At 35.1% G+C, this 15,881-nt stretch overlaps 1 pseudogene; it reads right to left on the bottom strand.

Annotated features, from left to right (window-relative positions):
- Positions 1-695: 695 nt before the first annotated feature.
- LOC114734718 (general transcription and DNA repair factor IIH helicase subunit XPD-like) lies at positions 696-9,592 on the bottom strand (annotated as a pseudogene).
- Between the last annotated feature and the right edge of the window lie 6,289 nt (positions 9,593-15,881).

Below are 15,881 nucleotides of genomic sequence, written 5' to 3'. Positions count from 1 at the left end.
ATTAATTATCTACAATATGTTTTTAAATTTTTCTTCATAAAAAATATTTTTATTTTATAATTTCACAAATAAACTATTTATATTTTATTATAATAATTTTACATATTTTTTAAACTATTATCACATTAAAAACATAAAATTTCAAACACTACTATTCAATAAAGTCTATACCCTTTTCAGTTATTTTACAACTAAACTAACTTTTCTATTAATCATCCAAACAACTTTCAACTTTTTCAACTGACTTTTTAAAAACACATATCCAAACATACCCTAACTGACTTTTACTCTAATTTCAGTTACAAAAATCAATTGAGCTAGAAGTCAGTTTTGCCCAACGTCAATCCAAACATACCTTTACTTATCATTTGCCCTTTAATTTAAGCAGTAAAAAAGAAAGGAGCATATCTAAGAGGAGGCCAATAACCCTTTTCATTTCTTTATGATAAAAGGGATCGGAGAAGAACTATTGTTCTTATTATTTAAAAAAAAAATATTATGCTTCAGGAATTAGGATTGTTGTGATCTCCTAGTCCTATCAAGAAAAACATCTAAACACAGAAAACAAGTGCATTATAATATTCAATCCAAATTACAGCAACTATAATGCACCTATATCCATATAACTTTGAAAACGAAAACAGATAGCAAACACATGGAAAGAGGAGAAAGATAACAGAAGCAAAAAGAAAAGATACACAGGGAAGAGAAAGACAGAATTTCCCATTCCTGGCTCTTTTCATGTCGCTGCCAGGAGAAAAGAAGAAAGGTACTGTATATTAATCATCACCCACTCAACAAAATTGATACAATGTTCTCAGCAGCTGCTTAATAATTAATTGAGCACAAAATATTTCAGATACTGCCCAATTCCTCTGCCAAATAAATCTTCCCCTCAATCGCCAATTACAAGAAATAAGTAATGAACAGGTGATGCAGTCCCAAGTGTCAGAGCATGATGTCGTTTATTTTACCTTCAACCATCATCTTCTCCAAGTCTTGTTGGGATAATAGTGTTTTCTTGCCACTACCCCCACTTTTATCATATGCTTGTGCCATCTTCCGAAGGAACTGCATCCAGCAAATAAGATCTAGATAAATTGACGTCACACACACAGACACACACACACACACACTCTCTCTCATCCACACGCAACTCTAATCAAAACAAAACACAGACTAAAAAAGAGAGGAATAACCATTCTACTAAAACTCTTCTCATGATAAGTTTGCCACTCTTGTAAGTGATTATTGTACATATTAAGAAAATTTTCTATGAAATGAGTACTTTTTAATGCAAATGATTAAAAAGAATGCTTAAAAAGACAACACACATTTTTTAATAAATTAATTATCTAACTCCTACATTAGGACCACAATGAGTAATAATAATAATAGATCCAATAGCTGGGACAGGATCTACTAGATAGTTTACAGTTACAAAGACGTACCTCACGTGCTATATGCATAGCCATTTCAGTGCTCAAATTCAGGTGAGCTTCACGTAAATGGGACGGTATCCAACCAGGCAACTTGGAACGTTTGTCATGACGACTGTACCTGCAAAGCGTAGGCAGATATAGTAAAAAATTCAGAACTTTGTCAAGAGGAAAAAAAAATATTAGTCAGTACTATATATGACGCAGTCACCAAAGGAAGGTGTGCTATTTAATTTAGATCTAGGGGAATCAATTATATTTTAGAAGTCAGTGTAAGTGCACAAAAGAGGAGGTCTAGAGATAAAACCAGGCATCGATGCATATAAATGTGACTTGTGAGTAAAAAGACCTATTAACCCAATGTGTATAACCTTATCAGACGTGATTAAAACCCACCGGTAGTTACTCGTCATTTCAGTTGTGCACAGGTGCCTATGTTTTCCTGTAGATTTATTCCTCCTCAGCAATAGTAATCAAATTTAAACTAGATATTTGTGTCATGTATGAAGCCAGCAACAGATCATTATTGCTATAAATTCACGATTATCCAGGGTAACATGTGCAACTATTGTAAAATATATCTGGATTTTTCTTTTGATGGCTAGCCATCCGGTATCCAGTATTACCAATAAATCCAAATTCAAACTGGGCTGAGCCAAATTGGATGCCAGCTCTTTTAAGTGTTTCTTCCAACCAATTTTGATCAATTATGGGCCTCATATCGTATCTTTCTTTGGTTTTTTTTTTTTTCCTTCGACCAAAATATATCATTCTTCAGATAATAAATAAGATTCTAACACACAAAATTTCCCTTTTTTTTTTTTTTGAAATTCAATAACAGAGACAGACAGTATTTTGAAAGTGGAACATTTTCCAACAAATTCAATAATAGTGCAGAGATAACAAGGTTACGCTCAAAAATTCTAACCAAAAACTAGTACATTTTAAGAGATTCAATCACATACAAACAAGTGAACACCCATTGAACAAGAATGTAGAAGAAATACTTGCAGCGCAACTCCCTCCCATTTCTTCCTCAGGTGCTGGTGTTCATGAAAGATAAATGATGTAGGGTAGAGAAAATACCAACCTTTGTGGGCAAAAATCATCATCCCCTAATCAGCTTTTGACCGAATTACACGTCCCACACATTGAGCAGCCTGTCTCTGCTCCATCCAAAAATAATGTTCCAAAGGCTTGGAGCACGAATCACTAAGTTTAGGAGTCAGATAGTTGAATTGATAGAAGCAATAGAGCCACAGTCATAAAAAAATTAAAAAAAAAAAAAAAAAGCACACATGGATGCACAGAGAAAGGCAAGTCATACCGAGGCATCAAAAGTCAGAAAATCTCCTTCCTTGATTTGAAAAGTTTCACGTAGATATTCCAGGCGTGCTAACAAAATTCTGAAATTAAAGTGCTTTTGAAATCAATAATGTGTTATGGCAACCAGTAACATGAAATATATTGGAAAGAAGCAAAGCATGATCAACTCGACATATAATTGTTAGTGACATAGAATGCCCTTATTTAGAACTTTACCCAGGGCAACTCACTTGCCTAATGTATATTGGAAAGGTACACCAAACATGATCACAAGTCTGCCATAATGTCGATCAAAATCTATACCTTCAGCATCTTTCCCCTTGCAAAAGGCACATGTGTTCTTAAATTCTCATTAGTCTTGACAGGTACACAGATAACCAATCACAAGACTAGGCTACCCAATAAGTAAACGTGAGGGATAAAATTGTCTTTCCATAAACAATCAACATCACAATTCTGTTATAAGCCTGCATATGTTAAAATCAGAATCCAAGTCCCAAGGTCTTATCTATCTCAATCACAGAACAGATGACAGAGTGTAAATTCTGATATAACAAAAAATTATATACAGCCAATCAAACACAAAGACCATAATATCCTACTAAACTATTTGAGCAAGCGTCCTTGTCATGAAATGCCATTCCAATACTCTTACTTGAGAAGTCATAGAGGGAGGAAAAACAACTGATTAAAGCATTGGACAGACAAATAGCGTGTAGCCCACGATTTGAATATCAAATAGGTCAGCTCGTGCCATTGATGAAGGACAAAGAAAAAAACAAAAGAGGAACAGAAGGAGAAATAAGGAGAACAAGAGAAGAATGGTGGGATAAGTGGAGATTTTGGAGGAGCGTAATAGCGAATAATCTCAATTCAATTCAACAGGCAAAAGGTCTACCAACTGAGAAAACTCTAGGATTATTGATCGAGCCATAGATAAAGATAATAAGATAATAATAATGACCTAAGCTGACTTGAACCTAAATAAAACAAGATAAATCCTGGTTCAAAACAAATCAAAGAAAACCTGACTTACAAAATAAAGATCATTAATTAAACATAAAATAAACTTAAATGCTAGATTTTCCGCATGTTTAGCAAAGGTCTTCAATTCTCCTCCAGCTATATTTGTCTTTCATCATATTGGCACCGAAAGACTCATTTTGTTTTTTGCTCAACAAAGCATATAGTTTGATCGATCTGGTTAAGAGATGCAACGTACAGACATCCAAAGGGATATGTTTTTAGTGCCATACCTAGCAACAGAGAAAAAAGACAGCACCTCTTCCACAATCACAGGCCTTGCGGTAGTTATCAAGAGCCAATGTAGTTTCTACCACATCTTGGGTCTCAATAAAAACAAGTTTGTGTTGCATTATTTCCTGCCAAAGAGGGGCCTTTAGCACCACCATACAAAAAAACAGAAGAAACTGGCAAGAGCAAAAGAATAGAATCAAAGGAACATATAACACGCAGTTACCTTCAAAATTCCATTTTCATTCCAGCTATTGATTATTCCATCCATATATGAGTAGCTGACAAAGAAACACAATTCCATCTGGAACAACTGAAGCCATCTCCAACAAGAGCCTCCCATAATTCCTTACTACCCCCAGATCACTTCTCATATCAAATTTGGTACTGACTGGGAGCTGATCACTGGAATAACAAAGACATTATATTGTTAAAACGAACAAAAAAAATGGGAATGCAAGCGAGATATTCAGGAACCCAACTCTTACAAAATTATGGAAAACATAAATTGAAAATGCGCTAAAGAGGCATGCTGAGCAAAGAGAAAATAATTGGAATACCTGCCCCGTGTAAGAACGATAGGGCATATGCAATCTCTTGTTAAGGACATTGTAAAACTTCGACTGACAACTGGGTTGAAATTCAGAGGCCGAGGATATAGATCTATAGGGCTGAGTGTGCCTGATGTAATCACAACAGACTGGAACCTTTCAAAAACAGGCTTTATCGTGAGTGAAGCATCATGGCAGCAAAGCTGAAATGCCAATGATGAAGAAAATAGGATAAATATAATATAAATACATCCAATAACTAAATCGCCTTTACATGGGATAGAGTGTAACATGCAACAACTAATCACCACTCATGATATACAGGAGATATGGATTCATATAAACATTCAGATAACTCATTCTCTAAAGCAGTTACTGAATAAATAGTTTCTAAAGAGAAGAAAGATCACATGATACATTGTACTACATACATCAGTAACTGAAACACTGAATAATTAATACTCAAATTATGAGTAACTTTGAAATGGCTTTTGAGATGCCCAAAACAGTAAAGGTAAGAAGACATGTCAGAAAAAAAACACTAACCCGCAATACAGGATCAGGAACATGTGGCATTCTCTCATCAAAAGGTTCAATTATAATGCAAAAACCATGAGCATATGTGCCAACAAGCGTGGCAAAATCACATATAGTTTGGACATGTAGAAATTCATCAGTGTCTGTAATTTCCAATGTCAGCGTCAATGAATGCAGGCGATCATAACAGAACTTGAGTATTTTTTGGTCGATTCCTGCATGATTCAGAATAGAGGTAGCAAAGGCTATAGGGCTTTGCTTCTCCAAATTCTCAGTTTCTAGGTGCCCTTCAAGATATTGAACTAATCTACATAAAACATGAAGAAAATGCTCAGCTCGGCGAATGTTGCCAGGTACAGCCTCCTTCACAATATCATCAGGCAAAGCTGGATTTGCAAGCGAGGCATCCGTAGCTAAGCAAAGAAAACAAGTTAAGATAAGATAAATGAAGCACCCTTGAAATATCAAAATACAAACATTTTACCTACCAGGTAGGTCTCCTCTTAGAGCCAAACCCTCAACAAGCCTGTTGTATTCAGCACGTAGTCTCACTGCATCAGTGGCCTTGAACCTTCCCACCAGATCAAATAGTTAGGAAAATATCAATCAAATTCCCACAATGGGAACAGAAGAAAATGAAAGGAAGCCTAAGAATGTAGTCCAGCAAAAAAACTGAAAACAATAATGACACAACATTGCAGAGGCAAGGCATTAGGAACTAGGAACTTTAAATGTGCTCACGCAGACTTGAAAGGCCTTTACCTTTTCAAATCAGAAAACCAATGTGGAGAAACACTTAAATATTGACACAAGTCAGAAATAAGCATGGGAGCTCAAAATTTCATATTTCATTATTCCACGTTGAAGTTGATATGGAACAAAAGAAGTCATGTAACAATAAACGTAAATGCTAGAAACAGAGCATACTTGTCAATTTCCTGATTTATCTTATGGAGATTCCTTCTAGCGCCTTCAATAGTCTGCCTTCTGACACTTACACTAAGTGCTTCAATACAGACATTATCAATATTGTGAGCCTCATCAAAAACAACGACAGACTCCCTCTGCATCTCCTTAGATATTATGCTGGCCACCTTAGGATCAAGTAAATACTGATAACTGTAGACTACAACATTTGCAAATTGAACCATATGTCGTGCCAAAAAGTATGGGCACCACCCTTTCTCCTTCCCAAATGCTCTCAGATCCTGCAACCATAGAGAAAAAGAAAAATTAATTATATTTATAACTAAACAAGATACACTCACAACAGGGTGGAACTAAAATTTACGTAAAAATAGGTTTGCCATTTAATTGATAACACTACCACTATCATACAATAGGAGCTTCTTCATCAGTGATAAGGACTCTGGAATACCGACCATATAGTAGAACTAACCAGATATGTTATATTCTTATTTGACTATTTGGTTCTTAAAAAGCAAAATGTGTGACAATAAAACGATATTCCTTTTTACCAGCAGCCCTTAAACCTGGTAGGCATATGACAAGCATAAAAAATTCTAAATTTCAAAGCCAAAAGCCAGTGGGTTTTGAGTCTAAATGTGGCTTAGCCACAAAAACATATTGGGATAAGGTTTTGATCATTATAACTATCTGAAAACGTGATATCCAACCAAGTTTTAGCCGCCTGGAGGGTATAAACACCAGGCGGCAGTACTGCAGAAGAGCCAGCCCTCTCATACTGCTCAAAGAACTCACAAGTGGGGATTCTTGAGTTCTCAGCCGCCAAAGCTCTAACCCAGCTAGCAGTCAATTTGCGACAACCAGCATCAACTGAGTCCCGATTCTCCGCAGCCAAAGCCCTGGGATTGATACAGAGATTCTTCCTTGAAGACAAACCCACAGCCAAGATCTTCGCAGAGGCACCCAGATGTTGAAGCTGGTAATTGTGGAGTAATTTGAGTTCAGCAAGAGTCTTTTCCATCTCATGGACAGTACGAGTACAATAGATGAGCTTAACTGGGTTCTAGGGTTTGGAAAGAGTGTAGCTGGTAATCAAGGAAAGGAGGACAATAGTCTTGCCTGTACCTGTTGGTATTTCAAGGAGGCAATGTTCCCTAGCATCAAGGGCTCGCTTCAGCTCCAACATGGAGGCATATTGTTCAGGGTAAATGTTATCATAGGGGAAGTACACTGTAATATCTTCTATGGGGAACTTCATTGTTGTGGTGTTCAGCACCCAACAATGTGATTGGATAACACGCCTACTGTAGTGACCTGATTTATTAGGGTTTTGCAACTTTACTGTATACAAGTCACCTCAGGCCTTCAGCATCATTTCATTAGGACTTGTGATTGTGAGAGGAAGCAGCCTCTCAGTCAATAGGAGTGTCAACTGAAGCATTTCCTTGACCATGCTCTCCAGAGTCACACTAGTGATTGCTCTATTTCCATTTTCACAGAAAACAAAACAAACAAAAATTAGATTACTGAATTATAGAATAAAAAATTAAAGTGAGATGAAGCGACCTTTAGGCTTAAAATAAGAACCAGGGAGGGGGGGGGGATCGCTGCTAGTATCTCTTAAACAAACATGGGGATTGATTTCAATTCAGATCCACATTATACAGAATTTTTAACGCTTTTCCTCAATACTGATTCTTTTCCCCCTCTGCCATGTGGCCTGAGATGAAAGCCAAAATATGACGCCAGTTTGTTGTATATGATAGTTTTTGGCCAAAGTTATTATTACTATTTTTTTTTTTTTTTTGGCATCCATTTTCCCTAATCTCACCTAAAGCACTAGATTCACGAAATCTTCCGAATACCAATTTTCTTCACAATTGACGAGCATGCTGTAATAGTAGGCACAAATCAATAGAATTATGCTATGATTACATCCAGATGACCAACAAAGGAATCATCAAATTTCAAATAATGTCCCCTGCGGAGCACAATGTAAAGGCAAAAAGCTCTGAAATTTACTTCAACTGATAATATACCCTGAAATTTACCACGACTGATAAACAGATTAAATCTCAACAGGGCAGAAAAGAATAATTCAAACCTCCCCTTCCCCCGGGAGTATGTTCCTTCACTTTGGGTTCCCACTAGACAATTTCGTTGTCAACACTCTGGAAACATTACAATCCATCACTTTGGAGATTAACTAAAAAAATTACAAAGCCTGGGAAATTATAAAATACCTACTGTGCTAAATCAGTGATCTGGCAATTAAAACCCTCATTCTCCAAGACAAAAGAGCATAGTTCTTATAGATACAAACTCGTCACTCATTTTAAATTCTTCACTTGTACAATAGACCGTAGTTTCTCCCCACAGCCAATAATGCTAAAATTATTCCCATATACAAGTAAAAGAGCAATCTCTCACCTTTTAGAGGCACATTAAGATATGAATCTTAAGCAAACAACAGCACAATCAAGAAAAACTGGAGAGGTGATGAACATGGAGCAAGCAGGAAGCACATGAACTCATGACCATGAAGAGGGGGAGGCAATAGCTAACAGGCGACTGGGCGAGGCGGAGAAGAGGCTCAGAGAGACTATGGGAGAGAGAGAGTGAATAATGCATTTAAAAAAAAAATTTAAAAATGAGAGTATATAATATGTACGTACGTACGTATATGCCATCACTTCGGGAAAAAAATGTATATATATGGCGAAGGGTTTCTAATTACTTTTCTTTAGGAAATTAGGCCCTATTCAGTGGAATGGTTTCTAAGGAATGGGAACGGAAAGAGACAATGGAATTGAGAACGGCCTTTACGAAGATGAAAAAGTGGGATAATATTTGTTCCAAAAATCAAATCATTGTGTTGGAACGGTAATGCTTCTTGATCATATACAGACATTGTTTCACCATCAACATTTTCATCCTTACCTTTATTATGAGCACCAAAAGAAGACATTATCATAATTTCCACTGCAAACAATAAATTTATCATGAGCATCAGAATTGCCATAGTCCTTACTACCACCCACTATAAAATTAAATTCAACAGTAAAAAATCAAGTTCAAAAATTCACAAGCAGCAATACAGCAGTGGATATTCCAATTCAATTCAACAACAATCAAAATAACATGAGCAGAGGAAGAGTTCAATTACAACAAACATAAAGCAATGGACATTCAGATTCCCATAAAGCAATTCAGCAAGTTCAAATGTTCAATTCAGGTTTCTTCTCAACATAAAGAAAGTTCAAATGTTCAATTCAGGTTTCTTCTCAACATAAAGAAAGTTCAAATGTTCAATTCAAGTTTCTTTTCAACATAAGGCAAGTTCAGATTCCAACACAGCAATTCAGCTTCAGCAACAGGAATTCATTCCGAAAATCAAAACAAAATTGAACAGGAGTGAGACTCGACCAGAGTTGGGGGTTGGCGAGAAGCGAGGAAGTGGAGAAGGAGGCTCGACATAAACTGAGAGTGAGACTCTGAGAATGAGTACTGAAAGGGCGAGAGACGAGGACTCGCCCGCCCGCGCGCGAGAGAGAGAGAGAGAGAGAGAGAGAGTGAGACTGGGGAGGTCAAGCTTGTCTACTCGCGTCGGCGTCCTCGATCTTGAGAGGGCAATGGGAGGTCGCGTCGCGTCCTGCTGCGTCGTCGACGGCAAGAGACGGAGACTCGGTGGAGAGAGAGGAGAGATGGAGGGAGGCTCGTGCTGCTCGACACTGAACACTGGTGAAGGCCGAAGGGAAGAGGGCACTTGGTTTGAATGCCTGCGAATCAAATTCCTGAAGTTCAATCTTAGTAGCTTTCGATCATGGCTCGAAAGAATATTGCCCAGCTTCATCACGAGGGACCGTTTTGCAAATTTCTCCCTGGTCCTGTAACATACTCCTTCCCTCTCATTTTAGAAGCAACAATTATCATCTTTCTAGTCTTTAAATATAAAAAACATTTAAAGTTATTTTAAGTTGAGAAAATTGCAAATAAAGACCCTCCAATATATAAAATAGCTATCAGGGACCCTGAATTTGGAAAATAGCTTCAAAGGACCCGGTCCCAAATTGCAAATATGAAATGATGGTAGAATGTCCAAAATGCCCACTGTTTTTCTCTCTTTCTTCCTCTCCAGATCATCTTCTTCCCGATCTTGCCTTCTCATTTTCCTCTCTCTCTTCGTTCTCTCTTTCCTCTCCAAGTTTCCTTCCCTCTCCTCACTCTTTTCCCAAAGTATATGGAACTCACAATGTCTTTCGGTGGTCCTCTCCTCATTGTCATCCCCCGTCACTTTCTTCTTATCTTGCTTACCTGCTCTTTCGTCGACAATGAAGCCTCTTCCATCATTCTCTCTGTTGCTGTGGAAGGAGAGGAGAGTCGGGAGTTTGAGGGAGAGTGACAGTCATTTGCAATGCTTGTAATGTTTGCTTGCAATGTGTGCGGTGATTGCTTGGTGCTGAGACAACGCCCAATAAATCTGGATTTTTATTCTTCATTTCTATTTTGATTTTCAGCTTGCGTTCATAATTGAAAATAACGAGTTTGATAAGTTGTTGAAAATAACAAGTTGACAAGTTCTGATACCCACTTCACGACAAGTTCAGTAATGCGAATAACAAGTTTAGCAAGGCGAATAACAACTTAGAATAAGCAATTCATAGAAATTCGAGTTTCTGTGTTAAAATGACAGCATTTTCAGATTTCTTTAGCAGATGACAAGTTCTGATACACAATTCATGACAAGTTCAGTAAGGTGAATGACAAGTTTAGTAAGACGAATGACAACTTCTGATAAGCAATTCATAGAAATTTGAGTTTCTGTGTTAAAATGACAGGTTCCCAGTAGGTTTTCATACTTTTTATGTTAAAATGACTGGATTTCCACATTGATTTATCAAATGACATGTTCACAATAGAAAATGACAAGTTTTCATAAGATTTTTATACTTTTTTTGTGGAATTACAGTTCGTACATTTCTGATAGCAATCACTGCTGATAAACACGAAATGACAAGTTCACAATGAAAAATAACAAGTTAAATATGGCAAATGACAAGTTCTCATAACGTTTTCACACATTTTCATACTTTTTCTGCTAGAATTACAATTTGTACATTTCTGACAGCACTCACTTCTGATAATTGCAAACAAGCTCTAAATTGTGTAAATCAAGTATGATGATTGTATTTCGGTGGAAAAATCGATCAAGGTGTGGTATGTGAGGAACAAACGAGCCCTAAATACAGTGGTAAACGAATAAAGTTCTTGCTTTATATGTAGAATTTGATGGTTTCTTGTTCATATGATATGGCAATTTATATTTGAGATTTCATGGTTGAGGATGCACTTGTGAGTGGATATGATCATCGTAGTGCATTTGCCACTGGTGTTGATATGAGCATGCTTCTTGAGGGGCTTATGAGAGTTCTGGTGCTATAGTTTTATACATTAGGAGGAAATGAGAGGTGAAGTTGATGATGAAAGATGTTAATCAGAAGTGGTTGCTGTCAGAAATCTGCACATTGTTATTTCAGTAGAGAAAATTTACATTTGTATGAAAACGTGATGGGAACTTGTCATTTTACATACTTAACTTGTCATTCGTTATTATGGACTCGTAATTTACTGTTTATCGTAAGTGTTTGCCGTCAGAAATCTGCACATTGTTATTTTAACAGAGAAATTTACAATTGTATGGAAACGTTATGGGAACTTATCATTTTACATACTTAATTTGTCATTCGCTATTGTGGACTTGTCATTTACTGTTTATCAAAAGTGATTGCTATCAGCAATGTGCAAATTGTAATCCCAGTAGAAAAAGTATGAAAATGTATGAAAATATTATGGGAATTTGTCACTTGCCATACTTAACTTGTCATTTTCCATTATGAACTTGTCATTTCGTGTTTATTAAAAGTGGGTGCTGTCAGAAATGTGCAAATTGTAATTCTAGCAGAAAAAGTATGAAAATGTGTGAAAACGTTATGAGAACTTGTCATTTGCCATATTTAACTTGTTATTTTTCATTGTGAACTTGTCATTTCGTGTTTATCAGCAGTGATTGCTATCAGAAATGTACGAACTGTAATTCCACAAAAAAAGTATAAAAATCTTATGAAAACTTGTCATTTTCTATTGTGAACATGTCATTTGATAAATCAATGTGGAAATCCAGTCATTTTAACATAAAAAGTATGAAAACCTACTGGGAACCTGTCATTTTAACACAGAAACTCAAATTTTTATGAATTGCTTATCAGAAGTTGTCATTCGTCTTACTAAACTTGTCATTCACCTTACTGAACTTGTCATGAATTGTGTATCAGAACTTGTCATCTGCTAAAGAAATCTGAAAATGCTGTCATTTTAACACAGAAACTCGAATTTCTATGAATTGCTTATTATAAGTTGTTATTCGCCTTGCTAAACTTGTTATTCGCATTACTGAACTTGTCGTGAAGTGGGTATCAGAACTTGTCAACTTGTTATTTTCAACAACTTATCAAACTCGTTATTTTCAATTATGAACGCAAGCTGAAAATCAAAATAGAAATGAAGAATAAAAATCCAGATTTATTGGGCGTTGTCTCAGCACCAAGCAATCACCGCACACATTGCAAGCAAACATTACAAGCATTGCAAATGACTGTCACTCTCCCTCAAACTCCCGACTCTCCTCTCCTTCCACAGCAACAGAGAGAATGATGGAAGAGGCTTCATTGTCGACGAAAGAGCAGGTAAGCAAGATAAGAAGAAAGTGACGGGGGATGACAATGAGGAGAGGACCACCGAAAGACATTGTGAGTTCCATATACTTTGGGAAAAGAGTGAGGAGAGGGAAGGAAACTTGGAGAGGAAAGAGAGAACGAAGAGAGAGAGGAAAATAAGAAGGCAAGGTCGGGAAGAAGATGATCTGGAGAGGAAGAAAGAGAGAAAAACAGAGGGCATTTTGGACATTCTACCATCATTTCATATTTGCAATTTGGGACCGGGTCCTTTGAAGCTATTTTCCAAATTCAGGGTCCCTGATAGCTATTTTATATATTAGAGGGTCTTTATTTGCAATTTCCCCTTTTAAGTTTTTGTAATGAATTTTCTATTTTATCCTCATTAATTACTTATTTTAATATTTAATATATTTATTATCTTATTTTTTAAACTATCATCTCTCCATCACATATTTTCTCTCTTTCATAATTCTTTTTATTATAATAATTTTCTTATTTTCTCTTTTATGCTCTCTCCTCTTATAAATAAGAGCATTTAGATAAAGAATTTCCAATTTTTATGCATTTACTGTCTTTAACTAATTTTAACTAACATTTTCATCTATGTGATGAGCTCCAATATTGCTTATAAAAAGGGATGAAAAGAGTATAAGTTTTAAATAACTGAATCATGTTTAACGAACTAACAGTTAAAATTAGTTAAAAATAATAAATAAATCAGAAATGTATTTTTGTTTTTCAAATTTGGATTAAGAGAGTAAATGAAAAAGAGATTGAGTACTAAATACAATCAACTAATGACAAAATAAAGAGAGAGAAAAAAGTAATTAATACCAAGGACCAAAGGGTGTATAAAGTAGCCGAGGTAATATCAATACACTCTAACATAAGCAAAATAGTTAATGTAATTTTTAGTCTCTCAAATTTGCTCACATTTTGTTTTTAGTTTTTAAGTTTTAAATTATAAAGTTTGGTTCTCAAGAGACAAAATAGTCCTAATTTTTATTGAATTATAGGATTAGTATTTTAAATGGAAAAAAAAACTAGAGTGACTCAAATCTATAATTTGAAATTTGAGGGACCAAAATTAAAATGAAAACAAATTTAAAGAACAAAAAATTATATTGATCCTCAAAGAAATATTGCAGTACACCATGGTATTTTCCCTCCTCTCTTAATATTCCATAACTCAAAATAAATAACGAGGATGGCAACTCAAAATAAACAGAAATGTCTCCCGCCATATTTTAATTTATCTTCATGATTTGCCCTTGTAATCCTTGGAGAGAACAAAGTGCTGGCAACTCTCTATTCTTACTAAAATGCCTATACGCTGCTCTCGGTTGGATACATTGCTGGGTGGAGTATTAATCACGTGACACCTAGCTCCAAATTACATTTGTTTATCTGATTGTGAATATATCTTCTCAAGCACTGTGCGATGTCAAGAATCAAATCCCCTCTATTTGGTGAGAGTGTCTAACCTTTTGAGCACTAAGCCCACGATATGATGGGTTCGAGTTTCTCTCTATTTTCTTTTTTAAAAAAAAGACAAAATGATATTAAATAATATAAGTTTACAAGTTATAAATAGTTTGTAAAGTAAAATGAGATCTTAGGAAATTGTAAAAAACTAACATTGAAATAAACTTGAAGTTAACAATAGGAAAATCAAAAAGTAAAACTAAAATCTTTTGCTAAGTAATATTGAGAGTTGATGAAACTTGTGGAGGAGTGGGAAGAAAAACTATCCCAACACATTAGTTAAGGGTGTCTTAACATCTGGTTGTAAGAGTCTTGTGACATCAATCCAGAGATAAATAGTACGGTAGCATTTGGAAAGAAAGCTTGTCCTTGGGATTGTTTTCTTTTCCTATGAGAATTCCTTCACGGGAAACCCATCGTGACAAATAATTTCATGACAAAAGTGTTTCCATAATTTTTTGTGTTTGCACATGAGAACATTTCATCTATCAGTGTACAAGGCTAGTCTAGAATCAATAATGAATTTTGATCTTCCTGGTCAAAAAAAATAATGAATTTTGATCTATCCATTTTTACTGGGAAAGAAAAAGTTGAGGATGCAACATCCGGATAGTTGACAACAATGGAAGAAGCAAGTTAGAGTTTTTTGTTTTTCATTAAAAAACAATCTACTAAGCTAAACCATTTGATCAGCACTCCAATAGATGCCATTAAATAGAACACTCACTCTGCTAAGAGCTTTCTCCAATATTCATATCGGAATTATGCAGCCTTCTTTCTTTCATCATTTTGTGCTTGCTCAATTTTTGTCCATACTTTAAAAACTTTGTTTGACTTCCTCATTAAAAAAAATAATATTTGTTTAAAATTTATATTTAATTAACATAATAAAATATTTAAAAAAAATTAAAAAAGGGATACCCTTCCTTTATCTCACAACTGCCCCAATTCTTCTTTGGCGGTTAAAGATTTATTTGGATTAGCGATGGCAAAACTGACTTTTATTTCATCTAACTTTTGCATACATGAGTTGGAGTAAAAGTTAATTAATATGATGTGATTTATGTTTGGATTGACGTTTATAAAAAGTCAGTTTGACAAGTTAAATTTTGTTTTTGACAAATAATGAAAAAGTAAATTTAGATGTAAAATGATTAAAAATGGCATAAATTTTTATATAAGATTCAGTTAAATAATTTATAAAGATTAAAAATATACATAAGTATTTTAGAAAGATCATATAATATATAATTTATTTATTTATGTATTTAGTTTTTAAATTTGTCAGAGTAATCTATTGGGGTTTTGTATTAAAGAGCAAAGGTAATATATCACATTAATACTCTACCTGTATTTCCTAATTTTCCTAATTTTTATTATTTAAATTTTTTCTCTTTTAGATGCTTTTATAATATCAAATTATTAGGTTTGTTAGAATAATTTTGTCTTTTCTTAGTGTCATTTTTTTCTCTCTCCAAAATACCATCCTAAAAGCTACTCAAATTAACTTCTGCCTTAAAATGACTTTTTTTTCCCCAAAAACTCATCTTAAATAACGCTAATCCAAATAATTGCTCAAGCCTGTGTCTGCCACCAACATGCGTCCTCCTCTTCCGGATGCATGTTTT

The sequence above is a fragment of the Neltuma alba genome, unplaced genomic scaffold, assembly GCF_004799145.2.
Source record: "Neltuma alba isolate B1F8T4 unplaced genomic scaffold, ASM479914v2 tig00013131_pilon, whole genome shotgun sequence".
Taxonomy (NCBI): domain Eukaryota; kingdom Viridiplantae; phylum Streptophyta; class Magnoliopsida; order Fabales; family Fabaceae; genus Neltuma; species Neltuma alba.
The sequence above is the reverse complement of the archived record's forward strand: the minus strand, read 5'-3'. Positions and strand labels throughout refer to the sequence as shown.